The sequence below is a fragment of the Schistocerca serialis genome, chromosome 2 (genome assembly GCF_023864345.2).
Source record: "Schistocerca serialis cubense isolate TAMUIC-IGC-003099 chromosome 2, iqSchSeri2.2, whole genome shotgun sequence".
Classification (NCBI taxonomy): Eukaryota; Metazoa; Arthropoda; class Insecta; order Orthoptera; family Acrididae; genus Schistocerca; species Schistocerca serialis.
This window is the reverse complement of record NC_064639.1, coordinates 823,585,755-823,611,129: the sequence shown is the minus strand read 5'-3', so window position 1 is coordinate 823,611,129 and position 25,375 is coordinate 823,585,755.

The window sequence follows — 25,375 nt, the reverse complement described above, 5'->3', positions numbered from 1 at the left end:
GCGGGTTTGATTACCCACATCTCAATTTATCGGGCCTAATTGAAAGAATTAGACACATAGCGGTAGAAATGGGAACCATGGAGCACTGCGTCCGCTTGTATTAAAGGGAGATACTTCTCACATGAAAATTAATCAGCTAATTAAACGAGGGGTTATATATATATATATATATATATATATATATATATATATATATATCCTTCTAAACTGGACATAAAATTCCGCAATAAAAAGCTTTTTATTCCCCTTACTGCTATTGACCAGAAGACGGGATCGGTTGGTAGGACATGTTCCGAGGCATCAAGGGATCACCAATTTAGTATTGGAGGGCAGCGTGGAGGGTAAAAATCGTAGAGGGAGACCAAGAGATGAATACACTAAGCAGATTCAGAAGGATGTAGATTGCAGTAGGTACTGGGAGATGAAGAAGCATGCACAGGATAGAGTAGCATAGAGAGCCGCATCAAACCAGTCTCAGGACTGAAGACCACAATAACAACTGCTATTGATGCGCTGAAATCACAGTTTTCCATTTCAAATCTAGATCTTCCTTACAAAAGGAGAAAGCCATTGTCTTTGCACACGTCAGAACAGTGACCACATTAACTTTATACCCCAACACATATCAACTGCTGATCACCGCCAATCTATCACACATCTCTACTAAATATAATACTTCGCCAATAACTGAATGCTTGTGACACAAAACAATACTGATCTAAAATCCACGATTTGTGGACATGTCTCATTTCTTTTCTCTCGATTGACACCAGTGTATCTTGTTAAGAGAGAGACATAATTATCTTACAAGCGACAAGCTTTCAAAAAAACTCGATCGCAATGTCGATGTTGACGGTGATGGCTGGGGTGTGTATTAAAAGATCGGAAGTGCGAGTGCTCGTCACCAGCTGAGTAAGCTTGTAATAAAATAACCAAATTTAGAAAGTGATTCCATTAAGGAACGTGTTACTAAGCCGGTATTTGAGACTCCCTCATGCAGCCGGTAGATATTTCTCACGCTAAAAACAGTATTTGTAATGCATTCTATGCTGATGCCATGTCAGAGGTTCTGCGATACATCCACTGGGCTACAAGTGAGGGAGAATGATGGTTGACTGAGAGTGATCACATACAGTAGAAGCTGTGCTATGTGACGAATCACTTTAAAAAAACGCGACGCTAGATTGTGGTCGTAAAAAACGGCTTTTCACATCTATAGTATTCTGGTAGAAACGCTGTTTGCAATTTAGAATCAAGTTTTTCCATTCAAACACATATCTGCATTATATCCTATCAGGATGTCTTTTAATGATTACAGCCACTAGTGAAACATATTGGTGACACTCTCTTATGTCTCAAAACGAGTCATCTTTTTCGAACATATCTGCTACACTAAAACTTCAATGTGGTTTTAGACAGTCTCTCTGCGCCTTGTAACTGTTCCTCAGTCTTTGCCATGCCCTCTCTACAGCTTTGTCCATGTGATCACCCCAATTTAAGTTGGAACTGAGCAGAGGTCAGAGTGCGCTATGTCTACCACCTTCTGTAACCTGTGGAGAAACAGGTTGAGCTGCGTTAATGAGACAGGATCATGTTTGATAACTCAGCGGACCAACTGTGTGCAATGTGTAAGGCCAACGACAAACGAAGTTTTCCCCTGCAACCTGACGTAGGAGCAGTTATGGGAACTGGATACCGCTACTACATTGCAGTGGATTTCCAAACTACATACAGGTAATGCAGTCTGAATGAGATCTGTATCTCTTGGGGTGCATTCACATCTGTCACCCAATTATTCCCTTTGTCATTGCTATTTCGTACCATCCAACAAAGAAAAACTACGAATTATAAAAACTCTGCTAAAGTCATCCGATAGACAATTGATATGATTTTTACTGCATATGCCTCTTCCCGTGTATTTGGAAACAAATACCATCTATGTGCTAGCATTGAGAATATGTGGCTATCCAATTAATATTCAGGTACTAATCCATTGGAGCAGGATGCCATTGATAGAAGTCATCTGCACAAACCAGTGTGCAATTTCATCATCTTTACTATAGGAGGAGCATATCCCACAGACAATAAGTTGCAAGAGAGGTTCCCTGTGTTATTGTTTGAAACATTGTTTTTTTTCTACTGTAACACGTCCAAGCTGTCTATGACCACAGCTTTGTACTCCACCATACACTTTATTTCTCTTACACCACAACTTTGAGGTCTATGTCAGATTCTTAATTGACATTAACGTGTTTCGATCCACTGGCTCTCATCGAAAGCTGGACAATGTACTATGTCAATTATGTGGAGCATTTCCAAACATCTGTCAGCAGTGCGCTTTGTGCGTTCTTCGAACACTGCTCACGTCAGAGACCGCAGGGAGGGGGGGGGGGGGGGGGGGGGAGGGGAGGTTGGTGGGTTGCTGTTGGCAAGTGATCAGCCAAGGCTATCCAAGCAAATATAGGTATAAAAGGACTGTAATTTGCGACAGATGCAGTATTACTGTCACAGAGTAATTTGCTCTCCATCTCTTCTAGCAAGTAGTCTTTATGTTATGTAAAAACCCTAACAGGTGTATATTACTATAGTTAACTTATTTTTTAATTTTATTTCTAGAAATTTCGGGTGAACCGTCTTTTGAAGCTGTAGAAACTTCGGACACCAATTCTAGTGATTATCTCCCATCAATATCAGATGCAAGGGCAATGTTAGAATGGGATTCAGACTAATTTGATGACATTATTACACATTCAGACGAGAAATCAAATAGAACTATCTCTGATTTACAAATAAAAGAACGTTTGAAACATATTTATTTTAAATGCACAAAAGATATAACAAGTATACATCCATTGAACTACAGAACTACATCTCGATCTGATGTATTTTCTTTTGAATTAACGTGGCCTAAATGTATTTTAAATTCACGCATTCGTCAAGTTATTGGAAAAACAACTTATAATATATATCCTAATGATAATAATTTTCGGTGGTCTTTTGATCGGAAATTAAAAGAATTTAGAAGACATGATCATTTTATGCAGTATTTGGCTATAATACCTGATATATGTTGTGTAAAATGGTCGTGACCAAATCAGTATAAGTTTGCAATTAAATTATTTTGGTCAATTGTATATACTGTGTATGTAATATTGGAAAATTATATGTTTTTTGTAATTTACATAAGAGTAATGTTTACAAACCACAATTATTATCATCACTATGTCCTGAATGTTACATTAATGAAATTGTTAATAAGAAAGATAACGAAGCTTTGAAAGAATTAACTAATGTACATGCATATGTTGGTAGCAGACCTTATATCTATGCAACTTATTCTCCAAGTCAAGATCATTTGGCTTTTCAGACAATGGAAATTAGGTGTAAAAGTGTAGTAAAGTGCAGTAAAGTAGTGTAGTAAAAGTGCAGTACATGAAACGATATTGCAAATGAGTAACTGAAACCACTTGCTTGAGCGGAGGGAGAGAGTCCTGGTGGAGTGACAGCACCGAAACAGTGATCACGTACATGACTGCAATGCGAGGGATTAGTCAAAACAACACCTAGCCATCTGCTCACCCTTGGACAGCTGTTTGGAAACGTCCCATAATGCCATAAAAACACTTCCAGTTTCCATATGTTGCGATGTCTTCTACGTTTGTTTTCTTGATAAGGAACACGCCTCTGTCTTTCAGTGATAGCCAATCGTTCGAGACATGTTAATGTCAGTTTACAACCTTATGAAGACCTCGAAGTTGTGGCGGTAAAAACAAAATGATGAATGTGTATGTATCTCTAGTCATACACTGCTTGGATGTATTACAGCACAAAAAAAAAAAAAACAGTTTAACAAACAACCACAAAGGGACACTCTACCGTGACTGATAGTCTGTGGGATACGATCCTCCTACAGCATATGTGATGAAGCTTTATATTGTTCTGTGGATGCGAGTTCTATCATGAACCACCTGCACCAATGGATCAATACTTATAACCTTAAGAGGATCGCTACAAATGGTCAATGCTAGATGGTATTTGTTTTTGATATATTGGGAGAGAGAGATGGGGTATATCTTATCGAGTTCTCTGTTGGATGATGTTACCAGAGATTTTATAGTTTGTAGTCTTTCTCTGATGGATGGTACAAAGTAACAAGGAGGAAGAGAATGTTTGCGTGACAGACATGAATACACGCTAAGGGATATATACCTCCTTAGGACGGCAGTAACTGTACGTAGTTTGGAGATGTACTGGAATGCAGTAGCAAAATCCTCGTCCTTCCAGTTCCTGTATGATATAGAGTCTTCCCAATTTTCTCAATGAGAAACACCGCCATAACAGCACATAACATTTTTTCTAATACCTCATGTTGCAAGAGAAAGCTTCGTTTGGCGCTGGCCTTACACACTGTACATGGTGGGGAGAGCTACATCAACATGTACCCATTTTCAACGAGTGGCCGAAACACCGTCTTGTCACATTAACACAGCTCACCCAATTTATCCACGGGATGCAGGTCTTATATATAGCGCTATCCGACTTCTGTTCAGGTATGATTACATGGACAAATCTGCAGGGAGGGTTGGGCAGAGACTGAAGAACAGTTACTATTTGCAGATGGACTGTCTAAAACCACAGTTTAGTTTTGCTGTAGCGGATAGGTTCGACAAGGTGACTCGCTTCGAGATATGAGAGTGCCACAAATATGATTCACTAGCGGCTGCAATCATTTAAAGATATTTCCATGTGTTTGAATCGAAGACTTGATTCCGAATCACATACTGCATCTCTTCCTGAAAGTATAACACCAAATATCTGAAAAGGATTTCGTACGTTTCTTACAACCTCAATCTAGCATTGGATTTTTTCAAATGTTCAAATGTGTGTGAAATCTTATGGGACTTAACTGCTAAGGTCACCAACCCCTAAGCTTACACACTACTTAACCTAAATTATCCTAAGGACAAACACAAACACCCATGCCCGAGGGAGCACTCGAACCTCCGCCGGTACCAGCCGCACAGTCTATGACTGCAACGCCTTAGACCGCTCGGCTAATCACGCGCAGCTTTGATTATTTAAATGATCTGTCATATAGCACACCATCTTCTGTATGTGATCAATCTCAATCGAGTATCATCCTCCCTCAGCTATAACCCAATGGATACGTCGCAGAACCTTTAACACGGCACCCAGATAGAATGTGTTAGAAATGCCATCTGTCAGCGTGAGAAATATCTAGGGGCGGCATGAGGGAGGTGCAAATACCGGCATAATATCGCGTTCCTTAGTCGAATCACTTTATAAATTCGGTGACAAGATGATATTATTACGAGCTTACACCATCGGCGACGTGCACCCGCGCTTTCATTCTGTTAAAACACACTCCAGTGATCACTGTCTATATTCAATGTCGCTGTATTTGTATGGAACACAACTTCATTCTTAGGCGATACCATTTCTCGATTCTTATGGCTTATGTAGTTTTTAACATGGATATAATTAGCGATACTTGCGTGTGCCTGTAGAGCCATGACCGCTTTTTATGCAGGGTGACAGTAACATAACCGTTGCCATCGTGTAGTTTAATAGCTGGCCACTTAAAAGCCAATTATGTCTCTCTCTTTCCAAGACACACTGGTACTACTCGCAAGAAAGACAAATGAAACATCTATGGTCATCAGTCCCCTAGAACTTAGAACTACTTAAACCTAACTAAGCTAAGGACATCACACAACACCCAGTCATCACGAGGCAGAGAAAATCCCTGACCCCGCCGGGAATCGAACCCGGGAACCCGGGCGCGGGAAGCGAGAACGCTACCGTACGACCACGAGCTGCGGACTGCAATTTTATGTCCAATCATAAGGATATTTATTTATTTATTTATTTATTTCCAGAGCCACAGCCTTCAGGAGGGGGTATTCCAATACTTCGCTCTTTGTCGAGTATTATTAGACTGAAGCTGCTATCGCAATATTTAATTGTAAGTACAGTGATAAATATGTGTCTGGTTTACCAGGACGATTCTACGGCGATTCTGCATGACGTTCGGGGAGCCTGTGGCCAATATTAACCTGTGGTCGGAACGACTGACATTTCCAGCTTATGGAGGGAACTCTGCGAACTGGACAGGAGGCGGTGTTCCCTCTAGGCGGAACTAATACTCAATATTTATTGGGCAATCTTCGTGATCGCGTGTGTTGGGAGTGTTCTCCATGGAAATTTGAGAAGATTCAATACGGGGTGTGTTTGCGCTGGACAGTTATTCCCTCTCATGTAAATTGTTCGTTTGGCTGCTTTTCGTGCCTTTTACACATTTTACGTCTTTGTTTGGTTGAGAGAACGTTGATTATGGTGTGTGCTGTGTGCATCCAGATGTTCACAGGTGGAACAGAAGTTTGCTGGTTCTCTAGACACGAGAAACACCTTAGTTTACTTTGTAAAGTAATCGAATGATTTGAAATCTGTTATATCATTATATGCAGTGATTAACAACACATACAGTGCATGTGCTTATGTTTCTCGAGATCTGTTGGTCTTCGCGGTATATGTATGAGTGTCTGGCGGTCCACAGCTACATCCAGCATACAGGGGTGATGATTTTATATGCTGCAGGACACGAATTGTGTTTACCAGATCCATATGGTAAGCGTTTGTGGGGATACAGCCCGCTTGGAGATCAGTTTTACGCTAAATATTCAAGCTTTTTTTGGCAGTAGCAGAGCAACGTAGCTGAGGAAGTGTCTTTGGCGATAGTTTTGTAAGTAGGCTGTTTAGGTTTTTTTTTATTGGTAACGCCATGTAGCGCTCCGTATGAAAATCACTGGCTGTGCTGTGTGCAGTCCGTGGCTGGTTTGCATTGTTGTTTGCTATTGTAGTGTTGGGCAGCTGAATGTTAACAGCGCGTAGCGTTGCGCAGTTGGAGGTGAACCGCCAGCAGTGGTGGATGTGAGGAGAGAAATGACTGAGTTTTGAGAGCGGATGATCTGGACGTGTGTCCATCAGAGACAGTAAATTTGTAAGACTGGATGTCATGAACTGCTATATATATTATGACTTTTGAACACTATTAGGGTAAATACATTGTTTGTTCTTCATCAAAATCTTTCATCTGCTAACTATGCCTATCAGTAGTTAGTGACTTCAGCAGTTAGAATCTTTTATTTAGCTGGCAGTATTGGCGCTCGCTGTATTGCAGTAGATCGAGTAATGAAGATTTTTGTGAGGTAATAATTCATGAAAGGTGGTTATTGTTAGTCAGGACCATTCTTTTGTAGCGATTACTGAAAGTCAGATTGCGTTGCGCTAAAAATATTGTGTCGCTTTAGTGAATGTCTGAGTACGTTCAGTTTTGCTCAGCTGTTTGAAAATCAAATAACATAAGATGTTTATCAGCACATTAATTCATTAATTTTTCTAAGGGGACGTTACAGTTTCCATATTTCATGATTTGTAGACCACTTTTGTGGGGTTTTACTATCAGTGCAGTATGATTGCTCTATGTTTTCATCGATCTCTACAAAATAGTTTTCCCGTTGAAAGTCTCATAGTTGACCCATCTGCAGATAGTGGCGGACGTCCTCCCATACTAACACCAGCAGCAGTTTGGCAGGTAAGAACCAATCAGAATGCTCCAGTCACAGGAAGTCCCAAGATGTCGGAGAACCAAAATACATCCTTTGTGCGGGGAATAGGAGCCTTTACAGACTAGTTCGAACAAAACAGGGGTAAGATAATTACGGAAAGTTCCATGACGTCTGAGAGTCACGAGATGTCTTCTTTGTTCGAGTGATCAGAGGCAAGTCCAAGCAGACCATCCTCCTGTTGTTCGGTCAGCAAAGATGCTATCCCTTAACCGCCACTGTGACTTTAGAGTATCTCTAGACCAGCGGCTGAAGAGTATCGAAAATTCACTGAAAATCCCATCCATTCTTCTCGTCCATAGATCAGTGCTTCGATTGCTGCGTGTGTAAATGTTCTGATTTTCTCGTCTGTGCTTAGACATCAGTGTGTGCTTCTATAAGGAGGAAAAAACTTCCCTTACTTCAGCGGCAAATATAAACTAAGCTCACTCTCCGTCTGAGAAAAGTGACGAATATCATAGCACCTGTACGACTCAGAAATTTTTCACTCTCTCTGGCAGTGCCTCCAAACAAGCAGATAAAACTCGAAAATCAGTGGGCGTCCTGTTTAGAGATGCGGAGATATTTATTTCAACTTCCAAATATCGTCGTTTTGGCCTATAAAATCATATATTGCAGCTGATACCCTTTTCGGGATCTACTTTCCACAAAAGCGTGTAAAGTATCTCAAGGATGTTCCACAAGTGTTCAGCGATCCTTTTAGGGTCTGTGTTCATGTGTGGCGATATACATTGCAAAATTGAAGCAAACTACTTTGCAGCGACCTTTTTGAAAATGTATTGCTACTCCAGGCGGGTGTAAAATGAATATGCGCAACGTAAAATACTGACCGCGAAAATGAAAATTTGGCCTTGTCTGACTACCCCCTGAAGCAGATCTTGGGATCTCTTAATGGTGATATTATATTCTCCTTCTTGCTCTTTAACATATAAATTACAACACAAACATAAATGAATGGTTAAGGAAACTAGTAAAATGATAAACGCTGTTTTGGCTTATACGTTTTTTTGTAGATTAAAACCCCCTTATATATTACAAATGTTAATATGTCAATGTCCAACGGACATAAAGAGATAAAAATGAATTTTCTAACTAATACGAATGATCAATTGCCCAATCTGCCCCTTCTTATGGCTACGCGATCTAATGTAAATCATCTACGTACCAAACACTAGGAGACACTACTTTCAAATATGACCTACAGTGGTGTGCAACCTCAGTGGAAAGAAAATTTACGTAATCATAGCTGTTTAGCTTTATATCCCTAATAAGCTGTGACAATTAACAATATCACCGTATGTACTGCATCCGGTGCGTCAGAGTGATGGTTCTCGTACGTTTCAACGACGACGGAAGAACTCCAGCCACAAAATATAAAAAAAAACCCTCATTCAAACAGTAGGACGGCAGAAGATGATCCTCTGACTAGTATAATCTAATACTGTCTTCTCCTCTCTGTGTTCTACAGACGAGAAACGCGAACTCCCAGCCACAAGGATGGAGTTCAGATAATGTCTCAATGTGAGTATAGGCAGAAGAAGTGCTCTCAGTCACTGAATACTACGTACTCTACGACGACTTCCTACCCGAAGCCGAAGTCCAGAATCGTGTAACTTCGCAACAGTACAGTGCCTAACAGTTCTATCTATAAAATCTCCTGAGAGCAAAGACAGAAAGTCCGTCAGTAGCAACAAAGCTGACAATGAGGACCCTCAAACACGTGCGCCGAAAACGGAATAGCAGTTTCTCTCCACCACTCGCTTCCCAGCAAAGCTCGGCTCCCCTCCCCCGTAACTGCAGAAGCTGAATCACATTCTCGAAACCACGGAATATTTCCTCCCTCTACAGATTCTTCTGAACGGCGACCAACCATATTTTAGACCTCTGTCGTCCAGCGCGGAAAGTTTGTGAGGAAATACCTACACCCGTTAATTAGAAATTCATACAATGGTATGCATCTCAGAGTAAAAATCCTCAGAAATAACACAGCCTACGAGATTTCCCCAGTAACGCTTCCTCGTTCCTCTCTACTGTGTCCAAGATTTTCAGAGTTCCCGAAATATTATCCGGTTATCCTTCCGGCCCCGCTACAATACCGGCCGTATTGTGCTTCAGTGCTCAAGTGCCCCGACTGTCCATCTTGACACCTGTACAGGCATTTCCACCCAGGTCCTGAGTTACGCCTGCAGTTTCATTGTCACTGGCATTCCAACCTCTGCTAGTATAGGCAATAATTCATTACGCCAGTTTGATAATAAAGACAGTCCATGACCTTTCATCGTTAGCAACTATTTACAAGGTGTACGTGACAATATCAGTCTTCTTTAAATATTCATATATACGATGTACAACCTATCGAATGATACCGATTTCCGATTGTAAATCACGGCAAAGTAGGCAGATGAGTGCTTGTAAGGTGCGAAATTATAGCCACTTTATAACATATTCAATTGGATTTAGTAACTCCTGAAGCAGCACATGCTCAAAGTCAAGGGAAAGATGTGATATTTCCCAGAAAAGCGCACGAAGTGTCTCAGGGTTGGTTTCAAAAGTGTGATGTGATCTTTTTTTAGAGTCTGTGTTCAAGTGCAGTGGTGGTATTCCTCGGAATAAAATGGGTAATTACATCGCAAAATGTTTTAGTATTCATGAGTCATCTGCAAAGCTCACTCTCTTTGTGCAATGTTATATTTAGTTCCTGTGACATCTTCAGTTTATGTATGCGGCATTATTCTGTACATTGCTTAAACGCCAGATTTAATGCTCCCGAAGCAGTCCGTTCAACGACATAGGGTATCTGTGCACTGGGGACAGGAAGGAGGGTGGCTGTGGGTATTTACAATGCAACAAGAAGTACTTAGTGTACAGCCCCCCCTTCAGTTGCCAGCGCCAGTGCTGTGAGTATGGCACGTGGTCTCCTACAGTGGGACAAGGAGACTCTGGAGCAGGGAGTACATGCGCCAGAATGGATGATCGTCCTGCCTCTTCCACTTCGGAAGACTGACTTTACGTTTATCGAATGATCTACAATTGCAGGACACACATTTATCAGCATGAGTTACTAAGTTTAGCTTAGACCCAACCTGCTGCATCTTCATTAATTGATGGAGAGTATTCGACTTATTCATACATTCACCAAATATCGTTGCTTTCCAAGCATGATCGTGCATGATTGCCGCTTACATACCCGTTAAACTCTTCCTTCTCCAGCACAGACTTCTCATCCATTGAACACACAGTACACAGTAAACAATTACGTCCGCCCTCTTGGGAAGCTCAGCACAGACTGAGCGAATTTTCCTGCTATTTTTTCCTTACACCGCAATCTTGGATTGCGTTATAGGAAGGGAGGGGAAAAGACCAACAGCGTCCTCTGATGGTGGTGCTGTGATGTGGGTTAGTTGAACCCTGGACCTCAAGGTGAACACCTAGGATAGAGCTACTGTCTGTTACAAATCAAATTGTTTAAATGAAGAATTCATACAAAATAAAGACTTACGTCCATTCCATCCAGCAGCCCAGCACCGACTGAGTCCTTTTCCTCCAAATTTGCAGATGAGGAGGTGAGAGGGTGGGATAGGGAGATGGGAAAGGAGGGCAGAAGGGTTGAACTTCATACTATGACATCGCTGTGACATTGCCACATCAATGGCCTCCAACTCGGAGCTACCATCTTGAGGAACTTTGGCAACAATGGAGCGTGAGGTAACGTGAACTGTGTCGATCTACTAGAGGTGTGATGCAGAGGAAACATGTTTTATAAGGAGGTCTATCCTCAATGTGGATAGTTAGCTTACTTTTCTGAGAAGGAGTAGCAAGTAGCACTCGAGATGCACTGAGAATTGCTTCATCATTCTATAAAAACTGCTTGTTAGAAATAAGCAGTACCAGTTGTGTCATTGACTCATTAGTTCCTGATTTGAGACTTTCATGGTTAAAATTTATTTTGCAAAACTGTCTTCCTTTGTGATAGATGACAGACTTTCGCTACCAAAAAAATTGTAAGCTCACCGATTTTGAAAATTGGTGAAGTAGAAACCTAGATCGATCCGTATTTTAATGTAAACAGAGGATTTTCAGAGTTAGGTTTTAAATTTTTGAATGATTTTATCGGGATGGCAGTTACGGAAAAAAATATAACAAATAAGTATCAAAACTCATTTATTCACTTGACAGTGAAAAACATGAAACGTCGCACACAAGTTTTCAACAGGACATTTGAAGATGGCTTTGACGTTCCACATTGAAGTTTTCTGGGCTTATACATCCCACAACACGGAAATTATGCAGAAACAAGCAGAATTACTGAGGTGTGCAGAAATATTTCAAAACATTGTCTATGATGTATAACAAGACACAGTTATTTCAGACATTCTTGGGATGGAGAAGATGGTGATTTGATCCGATTTTCGTGAAACAGACACAGTGTACTACCTATAAAAACACGCCGCTACACTTGATCGTTCACAGCCTTCTCTATATTCATGTCGTGATCCGTAGCATTTTTCTCCAAGTTGTGCAGGCACCTCGCTACACGCTATCATTAAACAGATGTGAGATATAGACGTCCCAACGCTCAAATTGGCGTATTACTTTAGTGGGACAAAAGTATCTCATCAAGCAAGAAAGGGTTAGTAAAATACCTACAAACACCTACAAAACCTACAAACACCTACAAAGATTTATACTCCGTAATTTTAAAAATAGAAGAGTCAATTAATATTCTTTTTCTTTCTTAAGCGCTGATGTTATTGATCGTGGGAGGAGGAGTAGGAGAAGGAGATTAGTGTTTAACGTCCCATCAACAGCAAGGTCATAAGAGATGGTGCGCAAGCTCGAATTAGGGGAGGACTGAGAAGAAAATCGGGCATGCCCTTTCAAAGGAACCATCCAGGCATTTGCCTTAAAAATGGTTCAAATGGCTCTGAGCACTATGGGACTTAACATCTGTGGTCATCAGTCCCCTAGAACTTAGGACTACTTAGACCTAACTAACCTAAGGACATCACACACATCCATGCCCGAGGCAGGATTCGAACCTGCGATCGTAGCGGTCACGCGGTTCCAGACTGAAGCGCCTAGAACCGCACGGCCACTCCGGCCGGCGCATTTGCCTTAAGCGATTTAGGGAAATCACTGAAAACCTAAATTAGGACGGCCAGACACGGGTTTGAATCGTCATCCTCTTGAATCTGACTCCAGAGAAGAATTTTAATTTTGGTACTCTTTTAAAATAGAATTAAAAAATAGTTGACATTTTGCATGTTTAGTAACCACCAACCATTTAAGGTTTTAAGAAGATAAGATTTTTCCATATAGAAGGGAAAACTTCATCTCCTTTTTTACGACAAGGGATTCCCCTGAAAAGAACGAAGTTTCATCGAAAAAAATGGTTCAAATAGCTCTGAGCACTATGGGACTTAACATCTATGGTCATCAGTCCCCTAGAACTTGGAACTACTTAAACCTAACTAACCTAAGGACATCACACAACACCCAGTCATCACGAGGCAGAGAAAATCCCTGACCCCGCCGGGAATCGAACCCGGGAACATGAGCGTAGGAAGCGAGAACGCTACCGCACGACCACGAGCTGCGGGCTGCAGTTTCATCGAGATAAGTGTTTCTAATAATCAGGAGACCTTAGTTCGTGTCCAAGTCTAGCAGAAAATTTTGATTTGTCATGAGTGGATTCTTTGTGTAGTTTGGAAGGCAGGAGAAGCTTTCTGGCGGATAAAAGTTTTGAGATGGGTTTTACATACTGTAGGGTATCTGAAATTGGAACCCCAGTGTCCAAGGAAAGAAATAATGTGCACAGCTATACTCTATCGGTCTGCTTCGATACAGTATAGAGTTCACAGCAAAGTGGAAGCCTCTGTCCTATTTTCGGAGGGCGAGGTCTCCCTATCCTTCGCTCTCAACTTCGTGCTTTCTCTGGAACCGGCTGCTCAGGCGACACGTGTCAGGGTTTCTTGCAATATGGAAGTTGTTGACACAGACACCCACTCAGCGTGTAAATGAAGTATAAGCTCCAAGCGAAGCCCGTCGCCGAGAATAGAGCGCGGAGTTCTTTACCTGATATTGACTCCGCGGGGTCGTAAACAGGGTGGAGCGGGCTGTTTGGGTTTCCTCGGCTGCCACCTCGCTCGCTGACGTCTCGCTCCTGCAGTCGCGGCTCCTTAGCCGCCTGAGGTTAACAATGGACTGCAGCAGTCGGCGCCAGCCATTATAATCCGGACGCGTCAATATTTGTGCGCGGCGGGGCGGGCCCTCGTGTTTGCCGATGGTTATCAGGGCACCCCGCCTCGCCGTGCAAGGGCTGCCGTGCCCACGTAGGCGGCCCGCTGGTTCCCGACCAATCTCTTCTGCAAAGATGCACAGACAGGCCAGATGGAAGGAAAGGCTCTCTTCGTTAACGAGAAAGGCGCAGCGAACGGCTGCGGCGCTCTGCTGTGCTGTGCTGTGCTTTTGCTCGCGTAGGCAGAGCGTAATATCTGGCCTGTTTGCAGTCTACCGCGCTTCTGGAGCCGGATTTGATGCTGCTGCGAATATTTCCGTCAGCTCTGCCGCTGTTTTTTTTTTTTTTTTTTTTTTTTTTTTTTTTTTTTTTTTTTTTTTTTTTTTTTTTTTACCTGTCTGTTTTCTAGATTTCCGTTTTATGTTTCACTGATCATTCGTTTCGTCCTGAGTCATTCTCCTTCTGTTTGAGGATACTTTTCAAGTATTAGTTGACAGACATATCCCGTCAGATTTGAGGCAAAGTCGATGTTTTCTACATTGCCGACACTGCCTTTCTCTCTCTGCTTCTTTCTGCAGTTTAAGCATAATGATCCCACAGCTTCCTCAAGTGTGTAGCTGATGGAAGACGAAAGACTCTATTGAAATTGTGTTGCTGTTGTTGTCTTCAGTACTGAGACTGGTTTGATTCAGCTCTCCATGCTACTCTATCCTGTGCAAGCTTCTTCATCTCCCAGTACCTACTGCAACCCACATCCTTCTGAATCTGTTTAGCCGGCCGCGGTGGTCTAGCGGTTCAGGCGCTCAGTCCGGAACCGCGGGACCGCTACGGTCGCAGGTTCGAATCCTGCCTCGGGCATGGATGTGTGTGTTGTCCTTAGGTTAGTTAGGTTTAAGTAGTTCTAAGTTCTAGGGGACTGATGACCACAGATGTTAAGTCCCAAAGTGCTCAGAGCCATTTTTTGAATCTGTTTACTGTATTTATCTCTTGGTCTCCCTCTACGATTTTTACCCTCAACGCTGCCCTAAAATACTAAATTGGTGATCCCTTGGTGCCTCAGAACATGTCCTACCAACCGATCCCTTCTTGTCAAGTTGTGCCACAAACTTCTCTTCTCCCCAATTCTATTCAATACCTCCTCATTAGTTATATGATCTATCCATCTCATGTTCAGCATTCTTCTGTAGCACCACATTTCGAAAGCTTCTATTCTCTTCTTGTCCAAACTAGTTATCGTCCATGTTTCACTTCCATACATGGCTACACTCCACACAAATACTTTCAGAACCGATTTCCTGACACTTAAATCTATACTCGATGTTAACAAATTTCTCTTCTTCAGAAACGCTTTCCTTGCCATTGCCATCCTACATTTTATATCCACTCTACTTCGACCATCATCAGTTATTTTGCTCCCCAAATAGCAAATCTCCTTTACTACTCTAAGTGGCTCATTTCCTAATCTAATTCCCTCAGCATCACCCGACTTAATTCGACTACATTCCATTATCCTCGTTTTTGTTTTGTTGATGTTCATCTTATGTCTTCCTTTCAAGAAACTATCCATTCCGTTCAACTGCTCTTCCAAGTCCTTTTCTGTCTCTGACAGAATTATAATCTCATCGGCGAACCTCAAAGGTTTTATTTCTTCTCCATGGATTTTAATACGTACCCCGAATTTTTCTTTTGTTTCCTCCACTGCTTGCTCAATATACAGATTGAATAACATCGGGGAGAAGCTACAACCCTGTCTCACTTCCTTCCCAACCACTGCTTCCCTTTCATGCCCCTCGACTGTCATAACTGCCATCTGGTTTCTGTGCAAATTGTAAATAGCTTTTCGCTCCCTGTATTTTACCCCTACCACCTTCATAATTTGAAAGAGAGTATTCCAGTCAACAACGGCAAAAGCTTTCTCTAAGTCTAAAAATGCTAGAAACGTTGGTTTGCCTTTCCTGAATCTAGCTTCTACGACAAGTCGTAGGGTCAGTGTTGCCTCACGTGTTCCAATTTTTCTATGGAATCCAAACTGATCTTCCCGGAGGTCGACTTCTACCAATTTTTCCATTCGTCTGTAAAGGATTCGCGCTAGTATTTTGCATCCGTGACTTATTAAACTTATTGTTCCGTAATTTTCACATCTGTCAGCACCTGCTTTCTTTGGGATTGGAATTATTATATTTTTCTTGAAGTCTGAGGGTATTTCGCCGGTCTCATACATCTTGCTCACCAGATGGTAGAGATTTGTCAGGACTGGCTCTCCCAAGGTCGTCAGTAGTTCTAATGGAGTGTTGTCTACCGGGGCCTTGTTTCGACTTAGGTCTTTCAGTGCTCTGTCAAACTCTTCACGCAGTATCGTATCTCCCATTTCATCTTCATCTACATCCTCTTCCATTTCCATAATATTGTCGTCAAGTACATCGCCCTTGTATAGACCCTCTATATACTCCTTCCACCTTTCTGCTTTCCCTTCTTTGCTTAGAACTGGGTTTCCATCTGACCTCTTGATATTCATGCAGGTGGTTCTCTTTTGTCCAAAGATCTCTTTAATTTTCATGTAGGCAGTATCTATCTTACTTCTAGTGATATGTGCCTCTACATCCTTACATTTGTCCTCTAGCCATCCCTGCTTAGCCATTTTGCACTTCGTGTCGATCTCATTTTTGAGACGTTTGTATTCTTTTTCCCCCTGCTTCATTTACTGCATTTTTATATTTTCTCCTTTCATCAATTAAATTCAATATCTCTTTTGTTACCCAAGGATTTCTATTAGCCATCGTCTTTTTACCTACTTGATCTTCTGCTACCTATGCTATTTCGTCTCTCAAAGCTACCCATTCTTCTTCTACTATATTTCTTTCTCCCATTGTTGTCAATCGTTCCCTAATGCTCTCCCTGAAGCTGTCTACAACCTCTGCTTCTTTCAGGTTATCCAGGTTCCATCTCCTCAATTTCCCACCTTTTTGCAGTTTCTTCAGTTTTAATCTGCTGAAATTGTAATGGGTTCAATAACTAGATCCGCTAAAGACACCCAAAAGCCGTCGGCACGCAGGACGGGGCAGCTAACGTTGACGTGCAAGCAGACGCAACATCCACAGCTACGAGACAGCGGGCCGTCAGCACACGGGGCGATCTCGTTGACTTGATTTTGCGCTCTCAGCGCTCTGCGGCGCAGCTATCGGCTTTATTTGGCTCGCAAACAATAGACCTATAGTCTGTTCGCGAAAATGGATGCGCATGGAATTCCTGCCAAAGGAAAAATTTAACTATCAGCAAACCAGCAAAGTTAAGTCATTTAAGAAAGTTCATGATTTTACTGCAGTGTGAAGTTAATAGCGTGGAGCATAACCTTAAATTTACACATAAGTTAGCGCTTTTTGTGTTACTGTTTGGCAGCATTGTATTATTGTTCTCGTCACTACAAACACTGTAAAAAATGCTTCTAATACTGGAAGTGCGGAGAGTAAAATACGCCAAGGAAAAGAAGAGAAACTGTTGGAAGGAGCTGGCCGGTGTGGTCGAGCGGTTCCAGGCGCTTCAGTCTGGAAGCGCGCGACCGTTACCGTCGCAGGTTCGAATCTTGCCTCGGGCATGGTTGTGTGCGATGTCCATAGGTTAGTTAGGTTTAAGTAGTTCTAAGTTCTAGGGGACTGATGACCCCAGAAGTTAAGTCCCATAGCGCTCAGAGCCATTTGAACCGTTTTGTTGAAGGGAATGAAACAAACATTTTAGCAGCAGTAACACATAATGCAAATGTCACTAAGGGGCACCTCGAAAGTGCGATAGAAATTAACCAAACGAGTGCTCTGCGAACACTACATTGCATCGCATTTCATCCTCTTCACATTTCATTGTATCTACAGATTCATATCCATCGCTTTCAAATTTGGTTATTTCTTCGAATGTTATCTACGAAAAGTGTAAAGTGATGCGCCATATATGTGCAAAGCTTTGTATAAAGAAGGAGCATCATTTGCAAACCACGGGCAATTTTGGATTCATCGTCAGCTGAAAATGCACGCTGACTCAGAGAAGTGGTTAAAAACAACGCTCTTAGTCTATCAACGTAAGGTGCGTGTTTTTCAAGACCCGCATCATTTTATTGATGAGAAGCTAAAACACTCAAGGGTCTCGAGTTCCTAAGATATGCCGCTACTGCAGTTATTGGAAGACATCCCACTGGACATAAGATAGTCAGTGTGGTACCAAACTGTCGGATGTGCCACCCCCCCCCCCCCCCTGTCGTTTCGCACATTTAATGACTGATCCTCTTAAGAGGATATTTGGAGAACATTGGAAAGATCGCCCAGGAAACGAAAAATAGTCCGCACATCCACCAAAATTAACAATTTTGTACCTTTATCTGTGGCGAAAATTAAAACAAGAAGTCTATTAGGAAACAACAACTCCCGAACGCATGTGCTGCCGTTAACTTCGCATGAGATTCCACATGCATTATTGTTCCTCCAGAATCACTTTACAGCATGCAGCAATGTTCAAGGTCAACATCTTGAGGACTTCTTATGACAACGGTGATAATAAACACACGAACGTACCTGAGTTACGTGCTTATTTACATTTGGTACAAGGGGGCAAACGCTTATGAATCCTCTTCTACTGATGGTAGGACAGTGGTTTGCGGTGCTCTTGATACTTTTTGATCAAAATCTGAACACGTTATGTCGCTGAAGTTCTCTTAGAAGCTACTTCCAAATGCGACAAAAAAAGTGTATAGTTCCATCAGAAAAAGACAAAGCCCATGCCTTATGCCGGCGACTGTAAACGATAAATGTTCCTTGCGAACGTCAACTAATTTGCCGTATTGTCCTGTATAAGTTGGCGAAAACCGCAGCTCAATGTGTTTATTGATTCTGGATATATTTGGAGCGGCCTGTCACTGCTGCCTCATCTCGTATATGTGTGTGTTTGCGTGTGCACAATAATACACTCCTGGAAATGGAAAAAAGAACACATTGACACCGGTGTGTCAGACCCACCATACTTGCTCCGGACACTGCGAGAGGGCTGTATAAGCAATGATCACACGCACGGCACAGCGGACACACCAGGAACCGCGGTGTTGGCCGTCGAATGGCGCTAGCTGCGCAACGTTTGTGCACCGCCGCCGTCAGTGTCAGCCAGTTTGCCGTGGCATTCGGAGCTCCATCGCAGTCTTTAACACTTGTAGCATGCCGCGACAGCGTGGACGTGAACCGTATGTGCAGTTGACGGACTTTGAGCGAGGGCGTATAGTGGGCATGCGGGAGGCCGGGTGGACGTACCGCCGAATTGCTCAACACGTGGGGCGTGAGGTCTCCACAGTACATCGATGTTGTCGCCAGTGGTCGGCGGAAGGTGCACGTGCCCGTCGACCTGGGACCGGACCGCAGCGACGCACGGATGCACGCCAAGACCGTAGGATCCTACGCAGTGCCGTAGGGGACCGCACCGCCACTTCCCAGCAAATTAGGGACACTGTTGCTCCTGGGGTATCGGCGAGGACCATTCGTAACCGTCTCCATGAAGCTGGGCTACGGTCCCGCACACCGTTAGGCCGTCTTCCGCTCACGCCCCAACATCGTGCAGCCCGCCTCCAGTGGTGTCGCGACAGCCGTGAATGGAGGGACGAATGGAGACGTGTCGTCTTCAGCGATGAGAGTCGCTTCTGCCTTGGTGCCAATGATGGTCGTATGCGTGTTTGGCGCCGTGCAGGTGAGCGCCACAATCAGGACTGCATACGACCGAGGCACACAGGGCCAACACCCGGCGTCATGGTGTGGGGAGCGATCTCCTACACTGGCTGTACACCACTGGTGATCGTCGAGGGGACACTGAATAGTGCACGGTACATCCAAACCGTCATCGAACCCATCGTTCTACCATTCCTAGACCGGCAAGGGAACTTGCTGTTCCAACAGGACAATGCACGTCCGCATGTATCCCGTGCCACCCAACGTGCTCTAGAAGGTGTAAGTCAATTACCCTGGCCAGCAAGATCTCCGGATCTGTCCCCCATGGAGCATGTTTGGGACTCGATGAAGCGTCGTCTCACGCGGTCTGCACGTCCAGCACGAACGCTGGTCCAACTGAGGCGCCAGGTGGAAATGGCATGGCAAGCCGTTCCACAGGACTACATCCAGCATCTCTACGATCGTCTCCATGGGAGAATAGCAGCCTGCATTGCTGCGAAAGGTGGATATACACTGTACTAGTGCCGACATTGTGCATGCTCTGTTGCCTGTGTCTATGTGCCTGTGGTTCTGTCAGTGTGATCATGTGATGTATCTGACCCCAGGAATGTGTCAATAAAGTTTCCCCTTCCTGGGACAATGAATTCACGGTGTTCTTATTTCAATTTCCAGGAGTGTATATCGGGAGCTTTTTGACTCGCTGTAGCCATACTAGTCTAAATAATACTGTTACAAAGAAAGCTTGTAAAGCAACGGATCAATCAAAGACACCCACACAGATTTTTTTTCGATTAGACACGACAGTATTTCATTGCATAACCTACACGATACTCCGAGCAAAATCGTAATGCTTCAAAGATGTATTGGCGGCTCGGTGTAAGCAAATGTGAATAACGTACGGTCCATGAGGATGACAGTATGCGTCTGATAATGAAAATAATTGCACCAGAGAGCTTGTGAAGTTTTAGAAACCAACTTTCCAGATGGATGATGACTTCATCTACAAGGTATTTCAGATGATCGGGTAGTGAAGAGTAAGAAAGAAGCCGGTCAGGATCAGTAAGTGGAAAACTTCTTTCACTCCTATGCTGGCTCAATACTTCACCACCACCACATTAACGTTAGTCCAAAACATAGCGAAAGTAATAGACGGCCAGCTCTGATTGTAAATTTAAACCTTAAAATGTAAACTGGCTCGTTCCACATCATTTCGATAAAAGTATCGTTCAAATGATTTATGGAGAATTAAACTAACTAATTAACTAACATCCATACTGACTTGCTTAACATTTGTATCTTTTGTAAGTTATAGCGATATGTGGGACACATAAATCTTATACTATAATTCTTAAATAAAATGAGCAAAGTAGAGCTAGAATCACACACGTATCACTCCAAAACTGGACGAGAAATTCATCGGAGTGATCTAGTTTTTGTTATACTATTAATTCGACTACCTGGATCCTGGATGTACCAAGACACGACTTGGTGTAAGAAACAGAACCTATTCGTTTGATGAGAATACCAATGTGAAATTTTTTAGCACAATCATTGTCTTTTAAAAGAGCCGTAAAGTTTACATCGATAACTGTGAGGCCTTTGACACAAATTGGAGTGTTTATCGAAGGAAGATGTAAAATTAGAGGCTACATCACCGATAATTCTTTTCGTGTTCGAAATTAATTACATTTAGTCATAATGGCGCAAATCGGAACATACTATTTAACAAACTGCCTGTATCAGGCAGCAGAAGCCTAACAGGGGTGCGTGACTCAGTTGTTACAACACAGACCTACCTGATGGTACTGCGTCTTCAAAATCCAACTGCAAAGTCTTGAACTATTAAACTTACCAGTTCTTACCTGCAGTGAAGTAGCTAGTAGGCTGCGCTCCAAAATGTATAGCCTGATGGTGAATTACTCTAACATAACAACAATCTGGTAGAGGTTGTTACACTGGTACATGAGGAGCAAACAAATCTGGTAAACTCTTAAAATATTGTTGAGGCCTAGTGTCCTGTTTGGTAGGTGTACATTCGTTACGTCAGCAGTTCAAAGTTGCAATTGCGTTTACAAGAATTTGAGAAGCTCTCGTGACCGTAGCTATTTCCGATCAACAAGGCACTAACACTACAAATAAAACTGTTATTCACATGTGAATTTACAATCCCAATCTGCCACTGCAACACATGATTTATGCTCTCTGCCGCGCGGGACCTACGACCACGCCGCCACAGTACTTTTGGAACTGCTGGAAATCAGTAACAAGATATTCTCAAAGAAGCAAAAATAATCTAAGCTCGCTGTGCCAACCAAGAGGTCGTCAGCGACGATACGGCTGCAACACTGAGATAGCACTCGGTCCAATAGTCCACATCGTCCCATTTACCAACCTGAGTTGGAGTGATGACGTACTGCACGACGTAAGCTTTACGCATTGTCCCGCATCGTCTAAGACTGTCTAGATAGCCCAAAATAAAATATCGTATATCAACACGAATTAAATTCACTGCCGACGTGACTGTCATTGATTAGATGTTGTTAAATTAACATGAGCCAAAACAAAACTTATTATGACATAGAGGAGGATATCTCATGTGACGCCCATCCGACCTCTGCCAACATCCGTCACGATCTCTCTGAGCGATAGCTCGTCGCCTTCACTGCTAATCTTTCTAGGCTGCAATGACGACAGACAATCCACTTGAGAAAAATTCGTCCTTGTCATAGTGTAATGGAGTTACTAGAGGGAGACATTCTAAGAATGATACATGAAATCCTAACTTCAACAATATATAAGTATGCGGTGAACAATTTTTTTCTTTTCGTTCTACATCGCTTTGTAGCGGTCCAGCAGGTTGTAGCTGAGAGGGTGTTCTCCCCAGGAAACAACACACCATATTTTAGCATTCTTACGCCAGCCTTTCAGACTTGCCGACGTTGCACACCAAATTCCCGCCATAATGACTCGTGCTTTTTGCACATGCCTTTTCCCTCCTGAGGTAAAATGGTTTCGCGTTGCATACACAGTGTGCTACATACAACTCTCTTGACTTTTTCTTCACCTTCTCCATTTTTACGTAGGTGTTCATTTTAGCAGAAGACGTTGAAATATCTCGAAAACTACACAACGAACTAAAAAATTTATGATTCCTATTTGTTTGCCTCGCGCGGGGTCATCCAGAGGTGCGACACTCGACCACCCAGTTCGCAGCTCGTGGGCTCACGGTCGCGTTCTCGCTTCCCGAGCACGAGGTACCGGGTTCGATTCCCGGCGGGGTCAGGGATTTCCACCTGCCTCGAAATGACTGGGTGTTTGTGTTGTCATCATTTACCACCATTCAAGAAAGTGGTGAGATTGGATTGAGCGAAAGTTGGGAATTGGTACGGGCGCTAATAACCGCGCAGTTGAACGTCCTACATTCCAAACATCACCATCATCATCATCATCGACCACCCACCCCAAATCGTGCGTGGGTGTTGGGGGCATCTTTGAATCTTCAGTGGGAACTCCAGGTTCTTATTGCAGATTTCGGTTCTACGACCAAATCTACATACGTTTTGTTTGAAGAATTTTCTTCGTCTCGCCACGGATAGTGCTCTAATTGGAGGGACAGAAACAGGCAGGTACACGATCGTAATTTATCACATGCCACTCAATAGCCCTTGAATATCCAACGATACGTGGGATTCCACCTCGATACTGCGAGGGTAGAACAGGCCAGTATTTCATAACTCATAATAGGAAATTCCATTCGCAGAGTTGTATTTCTCTGATATATGTAACTGGTGGCTACTCGACGCGCCACTTTGGCTGTGGGCCGAGACGAACGCTACTCTACTTTTCCAATTAGAGTAAGTGCTCAAAAGTAGTACTGCCAGCTTCAATACATTTAGTGATCTGCTTGTCAAATGAACGTACACGGGACAGAAGCATATTGGCGGGAATGTCAGCTGAGGTGTTTCTGACTCGGTCGACCCCGTCTTCACGGCCTGTTAGCACTAGCTGGTACACCTTATCTCTTAAATGTTCTCACAGAAAGAAATCCGGCAACGACAAATCCGGCGACGTCAAATCCGGCGACCTAGTGACCCAATTAATTGTGACACCTCTGCTGATCCATTAACCAGCGTAAACACGGTCTAATTCCTGCCATGCTTCAATTGCGTAATGCACTGGGCAACCGTCATGCTGAAATCGTGTACGTTGTCGAACGTCCAGCGGATCATCCTGCAGCAGTACCGGTAATTCCTGTTCCAAAACATTTCGCTATTTACGTCCATCCAACGTGCTGTCAATAAAATACGAACAATGAGTTTGTTCCCCATGATGCGACACCATACGTTAACCGACATACGATGTCGGTGGTCAACTTGGCTTAATCAGTGGGGACTGTCTACACTCCAGTAATAGATGTTATGACAGTTAATCTACCATCGTTTGTAAACGTAGACTCATCGGAAAATAGTTGCTGAGCAAAGAACGAGGGCGTCGTTCGCATTTGTTGACGTGCCATTCACAAAACACTACCCGGTTATGGAAATAGGCACCATGAAGTTCTTGATGCAGTGACACGTGCCGTGGAGAATACTTGTGACGATGCAGTATTGCGACAGTACCACCTTCGGACATATCGAAATAGCATTGTAATTGCCGGGCGCTTATTTGTGAGTTGTATTGCATTACTGCTTTTACAACTGGTTCAATAGCTTCTCCTGTAACACGTTTCCTTCGATCCGTTTAGCCGGACCGTTCGCTGCCATCAAACTTAAACGCGGTCACAACCTTGTAAAAGAACGAACGAGAGCGAGCTTTATCTGGAAAACGCTCGCCATACAAAGCAACAGCAGCCTCAATATGTCCTCTAAATTCTTCGTAAATCAAGATCATTTAAATTCATCGTTCACTTGCAGCTGTGTTCTCCAAATGATTGTTAGGTGTGCTGGCAATGAACACCGCAGAGGTGTTTTAATGTTTAGAGCTGCTATCTATTCTACGTCTGCAGGATACGTGAGATCCGGTCGCGGTGAACTGCCCGTCATGATGCGTCATGGAGAGGAGAAGTATCTATGTCGGTCAGTGAGGCCTGGTACGAAGTCGGCGTTCCAAAACATTCCAAAAGATTTGTATAGAGTTCAGGTCAGGACTCTGTGCAAGCCAGTCCATTACAGGGATGTTATTGTCGTGTAACCACTCCGCCATAGGCCGTGCATTATGTACAGGTGCTCGATTGTTTTGAAAGATGCAATCGCCATCCCACCCCCCACCCTTCAACAGTGGGGAGCAAGATGGTGCTCAAAAATCAACGTAGGCCTATGCTCTAATAGTGCCACGCTAAACAACAAGGAGTGCAAGCCCCCTCCATGAAAAAAACGACCACAACATAACGCCACCGCCTCCGAATTTTACTGTTGGCACTACACACGCTGGCAGATTACGTTCACTGGACATTCGCCATACCACACCCTGCCATCGGATCGTCACATTGTATACCGTGATTCGTCACTCCATACAAGTTTTTCCTCTGTTCAATTGCCCAATGTTTACGCTCCTTATAACGAGCGAGGCGTCGTTTCGCATTTACCAGCGTGATATGTGGCTTATGAGCAGTCGCTCGACCATGAAATCCAACTTTTCTCTACTCCCGCCTAACTGTGATAGTACTTGCAGTGGATCCTGATGCAGTTTGGAAATCCTGTGCTATGGTCTGAATAGATGTCTGACTATTACACATTACGACCCTCTTCAACTGACGGCGGTCTCTGTCAGTCAACAGACGTGGTCGGCCTGTACGCTTTTGT